Genomic DNA, 14,229 nt, shown 5'->3' with positions numbered 1-14,229 from the left:
TGCCTGGAGACTCCCACAGACAGAGGAACCTGGCGGGCTGCAGTCTATGGGGTCTCAAGAGTCAGACACGACTTAGCGACTAAACTACTACTGCCGAAATTCACACTGGAGACGGAAATGGCAACCCACTCCAGTACTCTTGCCTAGAGAATTCCACGGACAGAGGAACCTGGTGGGCTGCAGTCCACAGGGTCACGGAGAGTCAGACACGACGGAGTGACTAACACACACACACAGCCTAATAAGGTTGTGACCTGGCGATTTTTCAATGCGGTAGCAGGAAAGAATTTGATGTCTTCCTTGCTAATAGGACTGTGATGTGAGTGAGGCACTGGGAAGGAAAGGGGGATTTGGGCATTATTTCTTTGGTATCAGATCCTGCTAGAATGAACACTTGAATTTCTGTTTCACGGCTTCCACTAGGCGTGATCTGCAGCTCACCACCGGGCAGCTTCTGCACTCTGAAGCGTGGGGCTGCCCTGCTAACTTCCAGCTCTTCCAAATGACTAGTTGAGGTTTCTTCGGGTGGTAACTAGATACTCAGCTCAGTTATTAAAACAAGCAACTTTTAAAGTTTGGTTTTCACAATCCATAAGAGCATCTCAATAAGGAAATAGAGAAAGCAGAATCTAATTTTAGTTCTTTGGTTTCTAAAATAAAAGGTAACTCTGCCTCAGCTTGAGCAAAAAGACTTCTGAGAAGGTTGAGGGATCTGAGAAGAATGGAAGTGGGGGGAGTGCCATCGGTGAGGGGGACTGAGAGGCCCACACCTCCAGCCTGAAATAAAGGAGTCGGCTGGTGAATACAGTCATTAACATTGGAACAACTTTGAGTGGCATCAGAGGGGAACTAGACTGACCTGGTGATCATTTCCTAATGTGCAAAAATACAAAGCTACTATGTTGTACATCTTCAACTAGTACGTATAATACTATAGGAGTGTAAGTTAGTTATGGGCTTCCTAGGTGGTGGTAAAGAATCTGCTTGCCGATGCAGGAGACTTAAGAGCCGCAGGTTCGATCCCTGGGTCAGGAAGATCCCCTGGAGAAGGGAATGGCAGCCCACTCCAGTATCCTTACCTGGAGAATCCCATGGACAGAGGAGCCTGACGGGCTACAGTCCTTGGGGTCGCAAAGACTGGGACGGACTGAAGCGACTTAGCATGCAGGCAAGTGAATTAGACTTCAATTTCTAAAACATTGAAAGAATGGGAGGAAAAGCTGAGGAAGCAGGCTTTGGTGAGAGTGGTTATCCAGCCAGCTGGCAGTAATGGGGGGGGGTCCGTCTTGGGTGATCCTGTGTCAGTCTCTGCGGGGTGCAGATTTGGGGGTTGGCTCTCACATCGTGCGGGTGGGGAAATGAGGATGTTTGCCCAAAGAGGAACGGGGTGGATGCCACCGGCCACTGCAGGTCAGGGATGTGGAGCACCGCCCTGCACCGGGCCCCTCTGAGCTTGTCCCCATGGTGACCGTGGGCATCCACCTACCAAATCCAAACCTGCCGCTTCTGGTCTGAGAGCTCAGGGTGCATCACTGCACGTCCCTGTGGGGCTTATACGCTGGTAGTGGGAGATGCTGAATACTGGGGGCGAGCCCTCAGGTAGGAGAATCAGCTCCGTGGTGGGACTGAGCCCCAGGGCAGCCCGAGTGGTGAATGGGCAGTGGGCCTGCAGGGAGGCGAGGGGATCATGCAGGCACCCGAGTGAGTAGGCGGGAGGCAGTTCTGGGGAGGTGCTTGCCGGGGTCTCCACAGGGCGGTTGCGCCTAAATAGTTCTGTGCCTCCGTGTGTGGCCTTCGCTCCCCGCCCCCAGGGAGGACCCGGCCTTCTGTGAGCATCAGCTCACCTCCGGATCACCTCATGTCTGCCAAGTCCTCCGGGGAAGGAAGAAACATGGTTCATTTGTCAGCTAAGTTGCTACTTTTCCAGTAGTACCTTTCGGAAATTTGAAAGGTATTTTAAAGGGTAATTAAATACCAAAAATAGCAGATGTTCACTTTTTGCAAGGAGAAATTCTATGGCTTGATCTCACGTTGGTCACGTTTTATCGTTCTCGTGAAGTGAAGTAATTAAAGATGCTAAGTGCTGCTGAGCAAAGCCAGGCTGTGACTAGACTGGTCCTCTCCTAAGTGCCGCACCAGTTATCAGAACAGAATGAGGACTCTTCCTGTGCATCCTGAGGGTGTCCTATGTACGTTTTGGTTACTGAGCAATAGTAGTCAAAGCATTTTCATGTGCTTTGTCTCATTGTTCTATTAACAAAAATATCAGATTGGGTAGAGGGAATCTTCATTTCTTAGGAGATGAGATATTTGACAATGGTAAAATAAAAACACAGGAAACAACATGATTTTGAGACGTGTTCTGAGATTTTTGGTAACCATGAAGGAATTAGTAACTTGAAGTAATTGTTTCCTCTAAAAATCAAAGTCAAATAGTGAGCTTTTGTTCTTTTTTAATAATTAGGTTTTTCCTGCTTATAAAAACCTGGGGGAATACTGAGAGATAAAAATTAGAAAATGAAAACCACTCATAATTCTGCTACCCACATGTCATCTCTTTGATCATCTTTGTGCTTCTCCCTTTTAGCATCTATGCAAATATAAAGAGCCCTACTGAAAATTAACAGGAGAATTCTCTCACATTATTAAATATTTTTCTACCACATGATATTATTGGCTGTGTAGCTTTCCCCTATTACTCTAATTTTTAAAACAAATTCCCTACACAAGTATTCAGTTTACCCTCCATTTGGGGGAGACATTTTAAACACCACTACAGTGAGTAACTGTGCCTGCTAATATTTATGCATTTGTCTAAGTCACTTATTTATGTAAGTCATTAAATTTTTGGGCTCCAAAATCTCTGCAGGTGGTGACTGCAGCCTTGAAATTAAAAGACGCTTGCTCCTTGGAAGGAAAGCTATGACCAACCTAGACAGCATATTAAAAAGCAGAGACATAATTACTTTGCCAACAAAGGTCCATCTAGTCAAAGCTTTGGTTTTTTATGTATGGATGTGAGAGTTGGATTATTAAGAAAGCTGAGCACAGAAGAATTGATGCTTTTGAACTGTGGTGTTGGAGAAAACTCTGGAGGGTCCCTTGGACTGCAATGAGATCCAACCAGTCCATCTTAAAGGAAATCATTCCTGAATGTTCATTGGAAGGACTGATGCTGAAGCTGAAACTCCAATACTTTGGCCACCTGATGTGAAGAACTGGCTCATTTGAAAAGACCCTGATGCTGGGGAAGATTGAAGGCAGGAAGAGAAGGGTTTGAAAGAGGATGAGATGGTTGGATGGCATCAACTACTCGATGGACATGAGTTTGAGCAAGCTCCAGGAGTTGGTGATGGACAGGGAGGCCTGGCGTGCTGCAGTCCATGGGGTCGCAAAGAGTTGGACACAACTGAGTGACTGAACTGAGCTGATGTAAGTCCCACTTTAGTGAATAGGGATGTTTATGCATCTTTATATGCATCTCTGATTTTTCTTGGAATAAACTTCTGGAACCACGAGTCTGAATATATGGAATCTTTTTAAAATGGCTTTTCTCTTTTAAAAATTGAATATTTATTTATTTGGCTGCTCTGGGTCTTGGTTATCGTATGCAGGATTTTTCTTTTCAGCCACAGAAAGCAGGATCGCTAGTTGTGCCATGCAAACTCTTAGTTGTGGGATGTGGGATCTAGTCTCTGACCAGGGATCCACCTTGAGCCCACTGCGTTGGGAGCACTAAGTCTTAGTCACTGGACCACCAGGGAAGTCCTGGCAGCTTTTCTTTGAGAAAGTCTGTGATAACAGACACTTCAGAGTGACATCTGAGAACGTCCTTCCCACTGACCCCTGCAAGTATGTGGTAGAATCACTTAAAGAAATGTTAATCTGATAGGAAAAAAAAAAAAAGACAGCTCGTGGGATTTTGTTAATTAATAGCGAAGCTGAACTTTTAATTTATTTTCGTGTTGTAACTACTGTCTTTCTTCTTGGATAAATTGTTTACCTTGGCTGTGTTTTGAAAGGATTCTATTCAGCATATGAAAGGTGACCACAATTACTCATATTTAGAAAGCTTTTAGTGTCTCCTAGACTTGTCTCCAATTGCAAACTCTGTTTGGCCAAACTCAAGACCAGCTCCTGGTGCCCTTTCCCCAGGCCTCCTCCTAGAGGACTGTCCTAGGCCTGCCTCATCCAGGGGGTAGGGTGGGGGTCAGCAGGAATCCTGCTGAGTAGGGGTGGAGATTCCCCTCCTCAGTTGGTCACCCTGGCCTGCCCTTAGCAAGAACCCTCACCCCTGGTGTCATCATCCGAAGTTCCCCACCTGCTGACCCTTGGACTGCAAGGAGATCCAACCAGTCCATCCTAAAGGAGATCAGCCCTGGGATTTCTTTGGAAGGAATGATGCTAAAGCTGAAACTCCAGTACTTTGGCCACCTCATGCGAAGAGTTGACTCATTGGAAAAGACTCTGATGCTGGGAGGGATTGGCGGCAGGACAAGAAGTGGACGACCGAGGATGAGATGGCTGGATGGCATCACGGACTTGATGGACGTGAGTCTGAGTGGACTCCGGGAGATGGTGATGGACAGGGAGGCCTGGCATGCTGCAATTCATGGGGTTGCAAAAAGTTAGACACGACTGAGTGACTGAACTGAACTGAACTGAACTGAACTGAATTTGGACTTCTATGAAACACTATTACCACAACCATTATTTGCCAGCACTCTGCTCCCCTTAGGGGGCTTCTCTGCTGGCTCAGAGGGTACAGCGTCTCCCTGCAACGTGGGAGACCCGCGTTCGATCTCTGGGTCAGGGAGATCCCCTGGAGGAGGAAATGGCAACCCACTCCAGTGTTCTTGGCTGGAGAATCCCATGGACAGTAGAGCTGAGCATAACAGTCTGTGTCGGGGAGCAGGACATCTCTGTTCCTTTTGAGGGTAGCTGCCCACTTCCCGGGGGAGTGAAAGTAAGCGCCGAAGGGTGGACCTTCAGTTTCTCTCTGGCCGTCATGAACAGGGTCCTCTTGCAGACACCCAGATCCCAAATCCGCCCTGGCCACACGTCTCATCATCCTGCTGCCAGGACGCTCGAAAGCACCTGAAAGGATGGACTGATGTGATTGGTTGAAGAACAAACAGATGATGACGTCTGCTTCCATGGTTACTTAGTCTCCTGAGGCATCGTCAGGCTGAGACTCGCGCGTGTGTGCTCAGTCACGTCCAACTCTTCACGACCCCATGGGCTGTAGCCCGCCAGGCTCCTCTGTCCATGGGATTTTCCAGGCAAGAATACCGGAGTGGATTAGTGTAGCGTAATTCTCCATATCACGAGTGCCTGCAGCTTTTAAAACTGCAAACACATGTGGTGTTCCCAAGCGCTTACTGGTTTCCAGGCAAGAGCAAAATCCTAATGTTCAAGGAGCTTTCTTGGGGGAAAGAATCTAAGAAGAGCAAGAAAGTTATGGGGTGAGAGCAAACCAGCAATGAACTCCGACGTGAAGGGCAGCTGTGGTTAGGACGGTGACAGAGAACTGGCGATGCTGGCTAGGGGCCTGTGAGCACCTGCTGGTCGCCAGGCACTGCTGGGATGTTGTGACAACCAGCTGTAGAGACTCAGGCGGCATGAGTCTCTGGCCTGGGATGGGGGTGCACACACCAGGACTGAGGGCCAGCTGGAGCTGCGCCCGAGTGCTCGGAGCTGGGGTGGGCGCACAGGCACCTGGAGCTCGGCGGGATGGGGGTTCCGCTAGATCAGGGTTGGGGCGTACAAGGCAGCAGAGGAGAGGAGAGGGCAGGATAAGGGGATGGGTGCGCCAACCTCTCTGGCACCTTCCTCTCCGGAGGCCACCTGGGCACCCTCTGTGTTGGCCCAGGAAAGACAGTGGGCCTGGTTGTTTTTCTAGGGAATTAAGAGGCGACTAGAACCAAGCCTGAAAATGCTGCAGCGGGCCTGACAGGCCTCTTTATTTAAAAACAAACATCTCATTGTTTGGTAGCTTTGGGGTTTGTTTTACAAAATTAAACCTGGCAATGGAGATCAGATTTTTGTATCCCTTCACTCTTCATGAAAAAGACTCAAGAGAAAAGAAACGTATCATATTCTTAAATGGGCTTCCTTGGTAGTTTAGAGAGTAAAGGGTCTGTCTGCAGTGCAGGAGACCTGGGTTCAATTCCTGGGTCTGGAAATTCCCTTGGAGAAGGGAATGGCTATCCACTCCAGTATTTTTGCCTGGATTGTTCCATGGACCGAGGAGCCTGGCAGGCTAAAGTCCATGGGGTCACAAAGAGTCAGACATGACTGTTCCTAAATACTCTTGGAAATAATGTGGAGGGTTTTTTTTTTTTTTTTGAGTCATTAAAATAAGTTTTAAGTGGCAGCACATTAAACTGTCTTTTTCCTTCCAGCTGAGTTAACAGCTCTTCCGTGACATGGTTGAGCGATCTGCGTTCAACCCTGGCTGCCCCAGGACAGTTAGAAACAAAACAAGACGGGAGACAACGCCTAGTGACTCAGGTCCCCGGGGGGCCTGGGGGTCAGACTGAAACTTCCTGGTGACCGTAAGGTGCGGCCGGAGTTGGGAACCTCTGTCTAAAACTCGACTACCCAGACTCCACACACCCAGCTCCCCAGGGAGTTATTTAAGCACATCACATACACCAGCGACTTAGAACCCATGCGTGCTTTGTTTGCCTTCTCACCAGCATTTGTAGTGGAGAAACCTTGGGAACGCAGGCCTCAGAGGAGCACCGCCTTCACGGTGTAATGGAGCAAATAGAAGGAGATGCAGAGAGCTTCGGTTCCCAGTGCGGAAACCCAAGGCAGCGGTATTCTGGCTTTCGGCAATGTAGCAATGCTGAAACGTGTCCAAGGCAGTAAACCCGCATGGAGCTAAACCAGGGCCCCGTCGCCTCCTGCTGGTTTGGGTTACAGACAGGGTGAGCCCTCAGAGTTTGCAGCCACAGGGTCCCAAGATATTAACAGGGAGTCCCTGCGTCAGGCAGGTGAGATCCTTCCAGTCCCATTTACCAATTAGGTCACAGAATTTAGAGGGAGGCGCGGCAGTCCCTGACAGGCCAGAGGGTTAGACAGTCAGGGTCAGGTTCGGACGCACCTGGGCGGTTCCCTGTCCTTCCACGACTCAGCCATGTGAGCTTGGAGTTATGCGCCCAAGTTAGACTTAATGGCAGACTCTGGACACTGACCCCAGGGCTCCGCCTTGCGGGGCCTTTTCATGCTTCCAGGAGCCCCTCACCCCCAGGTGGCTCACTGCCTCTGGGGGGTCTCACTGCCTCTGAGACCCACCCACCCCAGTCCTCGACCCCATCGTAGTTCTCATTCCGTTCAATTCTACCACGATCATCTTAGAACAGGCACACTCGTGTCCTCCTTTCTGGGTGCTGACAGTGGGTTTGGGTCGAGTGCTGTGACGTCCTGGGCTGTGCTCTGCCGATACTCACCCCTGAGTCCCTGTAGGTGACGTCCTGCGGACCCGCCCTCACATAGTGTGACCGCAGCATGCCCACCTCCCACTGCCGCCCCCTGCAGACAGAAGCCTCCATCCTCCGGGCAGCACAGAGCAGCGAGATGGTCACAACATTGCCGCCTTCTTGCATGCCACCCCGGGTTCACCCGAGTTCAGCGTGAACACATGTAGAAAAAAAGCTTTCCTCCTGTGGTCACTGAGGTCGTGCTGGGGGACCCCCACAGCCCACGGGTGTCCGGGTCACGTCAGCTGCAGGCCAGGCTGCCCGCTCCTCAGGGTCTCCCCGCCAGGGGCCTGGAACTGACGGAGAACGGGGCAGAGGAAAGAACGGCTGAGCGACTTGGCGACAGCCCCGCAGGGCGCACCGGCCACATCCCAGCGCCTGACACCGGGGCTGGCTGGGGGCAGGCCCCTGGGGCAGGACTGGGAGGACAGTATGAAACGTGGGAGACAAAGGAGGCTGTCTGTCGGCCTCTTCCCTCCTGGCCTCTCCTCCACATGCAGAGTACACGCCAGCCTCCCCGCCTCCAGGTTCCATGGCCAGGACTGAGGACCTGAGATCGCGGGGCCAGTGCTGGTGGGCGGTGGGCTGGGGTGTTCCTTGAGAAGCTCCTGCCGCCTCTCCCATGGAAGGAGGTCCCAGGCCGTGTCTCAGCCTTCTGGAAGGATCTGGTAGGGAAGCTCCCAGGGGAGGGGAGCTCCAAACAGCGTGTTGATGCCACCATCTAGAGCTTTGCCCCATCTCGGCTCTTTGCCTGAAGACTGTGCTGTTAGAAGTGAAAAACTCACCTGACTGATTTGTAGACTCTCACTTCCATAGATCAGCCCATTGTGCACGCTAAGTCGCTTCACTGTGTCTGACTCTGCGACCCACTGGACAGTAGCCTGCCAGGCTCCTCTGTCCCTGGGATTCTCCAGGCAAGGATACTGGAGTGGGTTTCCAGTTCCTTCTCCAGGGGATCTTCCCGGCCCAGGGATCGAACCCAGGTCTCCTGCATTGATAGGTGGGTTCTTTACCTTTAATGCCACCTGCAAAGCCGTAGATCAGCCCATTAGTTTAAACATTTTTTTTTGCTTCTCAAGTTATCTGGGGTGAAGAATCAAGTATTTTTTCTATCTTCAATTTCAATGAAATTTTAAAAAGAGCTGCAAAGTACACGGCAAAGTTTTCTGTTATTAATTTAACAGATGTAAGGTCTCTTTGACCCACTTTGTAGCCCAGGTGGCCTAGTGGTGAAGAGCCTGCCCACCAACGCAGGAGACATAGGAGACATAGGAGACCCGGGTTCCATTCCTGGGGCAGGAAGACCCCTTGGAGGAGGAAATGGCAGCCCACTCCAGTGTTCTTGCCTGGAGAATCCGGTGGACAGAGGGGCCTGGCGGGCTGCAGTCCACGGGGTCACAAAGAGTCAGACACGACTGAGCAACTGAGCATACACGAAGATTTCTAAGTGGTTTTGGATTCCTTCCTGCCGGTTTCTGTGCTTATCTCCCAGGGACCGCCTTTGAGCATCACGGTTCTGAAGGACCTTTGCCTCCTTGTGGGTTTGCGCAGTACGTCACATTTAGAACCTTCTAGATGTGACTTTGTTTCTGACTAGAAACCTGAACTCAGCTCCTGACAAGCTGACAGAGAGAATTTATCCAGATTAGGAAGCTTGCATGGCACACGTTTTATTGGGCCTTTGCTTTGGGCCTCCCTGTGTCTCTGTCCTTAAGCCCCACACCATTAATCTTCTGGGTTCCTGCTAAGTCACTTCAGTCGTGTCTGACTCTGTGTGATCCCATAGACGGCAGCCCACCAGGCTCCCCTGTCCCTGGGATTCTCCTGGCAAGAACACTGGAGTGGGTTGCCATTTCCTTCTCCAATGCATGAAAGTGAAAAGTGAAAGTGAAGTCGCTCAGTCATGTCCGGCTCCTAGTGACTCCATGGACAGCAGCCTTCCAGGCTCCTCCGTCCATGGGATTTTCCAGGCAAGTGGGTTGCTTCTGGGTTGTTTTCAGGCGAATGATCAGCTGTGCGCGCGCCCGGCCATCCTCCCTGTTGCACTGGATTTCAGGTGGACAAGCGTGGGCTTGTCGGCTGCAACCCCAGAGGCGCCTGCGGCCACCACATCATCCCTCCCTTCGCAGGGTTCTCTTCCTTTTCTCTGACTCTGCTTTGGAGAGTGCTTCCTTAGCTTCGGGAGAGGCTGTAATCTAACTCATCGTCTGTTTGCTCTGAAAGCCAGCGTGGACGTGCAGAGGCCAACTGGATCACCATCAGTAGCTGTGCTGCCGGTCCGCGAAGCCAGCCCGGCCTCTGCAGGGGTAAGTGCCGCCCTGCTGGCGGACGCAGATCGGGGTCCCTGGCTTTCGGTCAGCCTGCGTCCTTCCACCTTTCCTCCGCACAATGACGGGCATCGAGCACAGGTGCATCGAGTGCCTTTTGGTTCCGGACAAGACTGCGTCAGTGAGACTCTCGGTCGGAAACAGTAGGAACTACTTCTGAAAAACTTGGCAAAAGAAAAAAGTGAATGGATGGGAGGGATGGTCAGCAGCTCACAGAGCTGACGAAGGGTCTAGAGAGCGGCTGAGGGGAAGCAGGCAGGACGGAGGAGACCAGGGCGAAGCCACAGGCAGGGGCCGTCACCAGGGCCTGCACGCCCCTGCTCCGCTGGCCCGGCGCCCCACTGGGCCCAGCCCTCAGGATCCGAACACGAGCCCTCCTGTGGGCAAATGCAGGTCCCGAGCTTGGCTGACGCTGCCAGGACCTGGCATTTGAGAAGGTGGCAGGGGCTTCCACGAGCAGGCGAATGTGGACAGTGACCAACTGAGGGTCTTTGCAAGCGTCTCCCCCTGGGACTGCACTCTGGCAAGTCAGGGGGCCTCGTGTGTCCTGCAAAGAGAATGGATGCCCCTCCTCCAGGCCAGGATGGCCCGATCTCCACGACACTGGCGGTTTAGGGTGGGCTGTTCTCGGTGGTGCCGGGTGGGCCAGCTGCCTGTGTACTGGGGGACGTCGAGGAGCACCTCTGGCCTCTATTCACTGAGTGCATGAGCCGCCCCCTCCTTAGGAATGACGACCGATAGGCAACAGTATCTGCCCCTCCTGACTGCGACCCCCAACCCCATCAGAGGTTTTGCTAAAGTTCTGCAGTGCACATCAGAGCTCCTGGAGCAGAAACCCCCGGACCTGAGGTTAGAGCTTGCTTTTTAAAGTCTTCCCAGATGGTTTTATGCATGTTAGAGCTGAGTGCCGTGGATATGGGGGCTTTGTAAGTGGGGGCAGGGGAGGGTGGTTAGGGTTCCCTTCTAGAAAGGTCGCTCTGGCAGGCAGAGGAGTTTAGAAAGGCCGGGATGGAGGGGATGAAATCTGCGATGAAGGCTGAGGCAGACGTGGAGCAGAGAGACCAGATGTGAACTCTCGGGGGTGGGTCCCACAAGACGCACTGTGGATGCAGGGACAGGTGCCCGAGCACCCCTGGATTCCTGATTTGGAGGATGGTGTGATGTTTCCCGAGATTGGGACAATCAGGGTGACTCCCAGGAGAAGAGAAGGAGCTCAGAGTAGGATCCGTGGGGCTCTGGGAGCTGACGGGACCCCTTGATGGAGGCCAGTGTGGAGACGGGGTGTGGCGCCGTCAGCAGCCTGGGGGTCACCACAGAAGGAGCGAGACGGCAGAGCAGAGCCCTGTCAAGCCAGCGGCATGTGGGCAAGGGGAGGACCCGGGAGGCAGACGGAGGGGAGAGGCCAGGGACACAGGGCGAGGAGCAAGGGGCCAGAGCTGAGGGAGACCTCAGGAGTGGACCCCTGGCCAGGTGCCAGGATGAGGTGATGGACAAGGGCCAGGGGTCTCACACTCTGTGGACAGAAGTGGCCTTTGCAGGGGTGATTTTGGTAGTCATGAAAGTAGAAATCAAATCACAGCAGCGAAGAGTAAGGGGCAAGACGGTGAAGGAGGAGAATGCTGTCTTTAGGGAGAACAAGACAGTTGACAGCACTCCCCGGGAGCTGAGAGGCAAAGGAGGGCTTCTGTCTGTCCCTGAAGCTTTCCGCCACGTCGCCGACACAGTCTACCGCACGTGTGTAAGCCCATGTACTTTGACCAGTGTTGATATATGTCTGCACCTGTGAAACCGTCGCCACGATCCAAACGGCGCCTGTGTCCTCAGCCTCAGATCCCTGCTTTCTCCTGGGAAGTCTTCCCCCGGTCCTCCCCCGCCCTCCCCTCTCACCTCAAAGCAACCACTGATGGGCTTTTCATCATGATCCATTAGTCTGCGTTTTCCAGAATTCTATCCAAGCGGAATCCAAGCTGTTGGCTGTAACGTGTAAGGTTACTATAAACACACAGGGGCACAGACGCTCCTACACTTTCTTCTGGGTAGATACCTAGGCTTGGAAAGGGGATTCAAATCGCAAACTATGCTTAACTTTTTAAGAAACCAACGTGGCGGGACGTTTCACGTCCTCACTGGTCGGAGGCTGAGTTCCGTGCCCCGGCCCACACTTGGTGTGGCCCCTTTTTCAAGCTTAGCTGTTCTCTTGGGCCTCTGGTAGCATCTCATCCTGATTTTGATTTGAGCAACATGTTTGTTTACCAACCCTGGATCTTCTCTGCTGGGGTGTCTATTCACATCTTTTGTCCATTTAAAAATTTTGTTGTTTCTGGTGATTTTCCTCATTCAAGTCTTACAGGGTTCCTGCACTCGCTGTGTGTGTGTGTGTGTGTGTGTGTGTGTGTGTGTGTGTGTGTGTGTAAGTCACTTCAGTCATGTCTGACTCTTTGCAGCCTCTCCAGGCAAGAATACAGGCAATATTCTCCAGGCAATACTCCAGGCAAAATTCTCCAGGCAAGAATACTGGAGTGGATTGCCATGCCCTCCTCCAGGGCATCTTCCCGACGCAGGGACCAAACCCCTGTCTCCTGGGTATCCTGCATTGTCCAGCGGGTTCTTTGCCATTAGCACCACCTGGGAAGGCCCCCTCATTCACTGGAAAGGGATCAAATATTTAATGAGGAGAAATTATAAAAGGTTTAGAAATGCTAGGCTTACACAGACACCGCCATGAACGTGGGTTTCTTAAACAGTTTCCCTTCTCTGGCGTTTTTGCCTTCGTGAATGTGTCTTCTTTCTTCAATGGCTAAAGGATCAAAATGCAGACACCACAGCGTGAAGAAGCAGCAGGATCCGAATGGAAATCCTGAATCCACTTCTCGAGGAAACCGCGTTACAGCGCCGGGTCCCCTGGGTGCCTTTGTGGCCTTTCTCTCTTTTCATCTTGTTTCATCACCGGCGAGGGGGCAGGCCAGTCCCCCGTCCGCGATCCAATCCGGTGCGGAGGTTCAGGCTGTCTCCAAGGGAACCGGGACTGTCTTCCTGTTGCTTCCGCCACCCCCTCCAAGTCCTGTAAGCGCGTCTCTCATGTAACAGGAAAACACGCAAGAGGGGAGCTTTGCCTGCTGATGAGAAGAAATCACTCGGCCCGGCGGGTCTGCGGATGGGGGCTTCCCATCGGGCTTCCTCCTCCCCCGCTACTGTGGGGGTCAGGGGCCAGCGGTGCACGGAGGCCCCCAGACGGCAGATTCACAGGCCCAGCAGTGGGGAGCGACAGGACGCTACAAACGTGGAGGTGGTGGGAGCAGGTTGCCATGGCGACACAGGTGAAGGCCCAGTCGGCGCAGGGCCAGCCTGGTTTCTGTCTGCTTGTGGGTAGAGCATCCTCTTCTGGTTGGAGGGTCGTGCGAGCCTCTCCCAACCCCCCAGCCTCACAGTGACCTGTGCAGGAAAGGAGCTTCACACAGGGGCTGTGTTTGTCCGACTCAGAAACGTGTGATGACACGGTGCTCGCCCTTAGTATGTGAAATGCAATCTCTTCTCTCCTATCACATTTATAGTATACAGAGTATGGTGCATTATTTTCTCTTCTGTTCCATAAAAAATGATTCACTAAACTGAATGCATGACCCTAGCGGTTGCAGACTTGAGGTTTGGAAAAGTTCCCAGATTAATGGATAAACTTTCAGGTGCTTTCCTAAGCGTGGTCAGAGGCTCACTTGCTTCCTTTCCTCTTTGAGGCAGAAAGAAACAGAGGCACAGATTCACAGACTTTCCTCCTGGGGTCCCAGCTGAGCCGGCAGGGTCTGGGCAGCCAGGCCAGGGTCCTCCCCAATGTCCACTACCTCCCGGCTCAGGCAGAGAAGGGATGTCTCCAGTCGCAAAGGAGAAGTTTGTTTTTTAGCCAGTTTTAGCTGGGAAAGACTGAGGGCAGGAGGAGAAGGGGGCGACAGAGGATGAGATGGTTGGATGGCATCACTGACTCAATGGACATGAGTCTGAGCAAGCTCTGGGAGTTGGTGATGGACAGGGAAGCCTGGTGTGCTGCAGTCCATGGGGTCTCAAAGAGTCAGATATGACTTGGCCACTGAACAGCAAACAACACGAATACCGTGGCCTTTACTTGAGGGCTCTAACTGGTGTACGAAGGCACTAGCATGTGACTTCTTCCTTTTCCTTAAAAAATGTTCAGGGATAAAGGTCCATATTCTTGGTATTCCCAAATCTCCCAAAGCAATTCATCTCAAGTTTAGAATATTTTCTGGGAAGGTGTCCTCCGGTTTGTAAAGTCCACACACGTTGTCAACACATTTTCCTCTGGAAATGCATTTCAATTTGTCTTTATTTCTGTTTTTTCAACATTGAGTTCATTCAATTTAAATTTCTCTTTTTAGAATTTATTCTACCTGCTTCTGAGTCGTAGT

This window comes from Ovis aries, chromosome 8 (assembly GCF_016772045.2).
Source record: "Ovis aries strain OAR_USU_Benz2616 breed Rambouillet chromosome 8, ARS-UI_Ramb_v3.0, whole genome shotgun sequence".
Taxonomy (NCBI): Eukaryota; Metazoa; Chordata; class Mammalia; order Artiodactyla; family Bovidae; genus Ovis; species Ovis aries.
Note: the sequence above shows the minus strand (reverse complement) of the source record.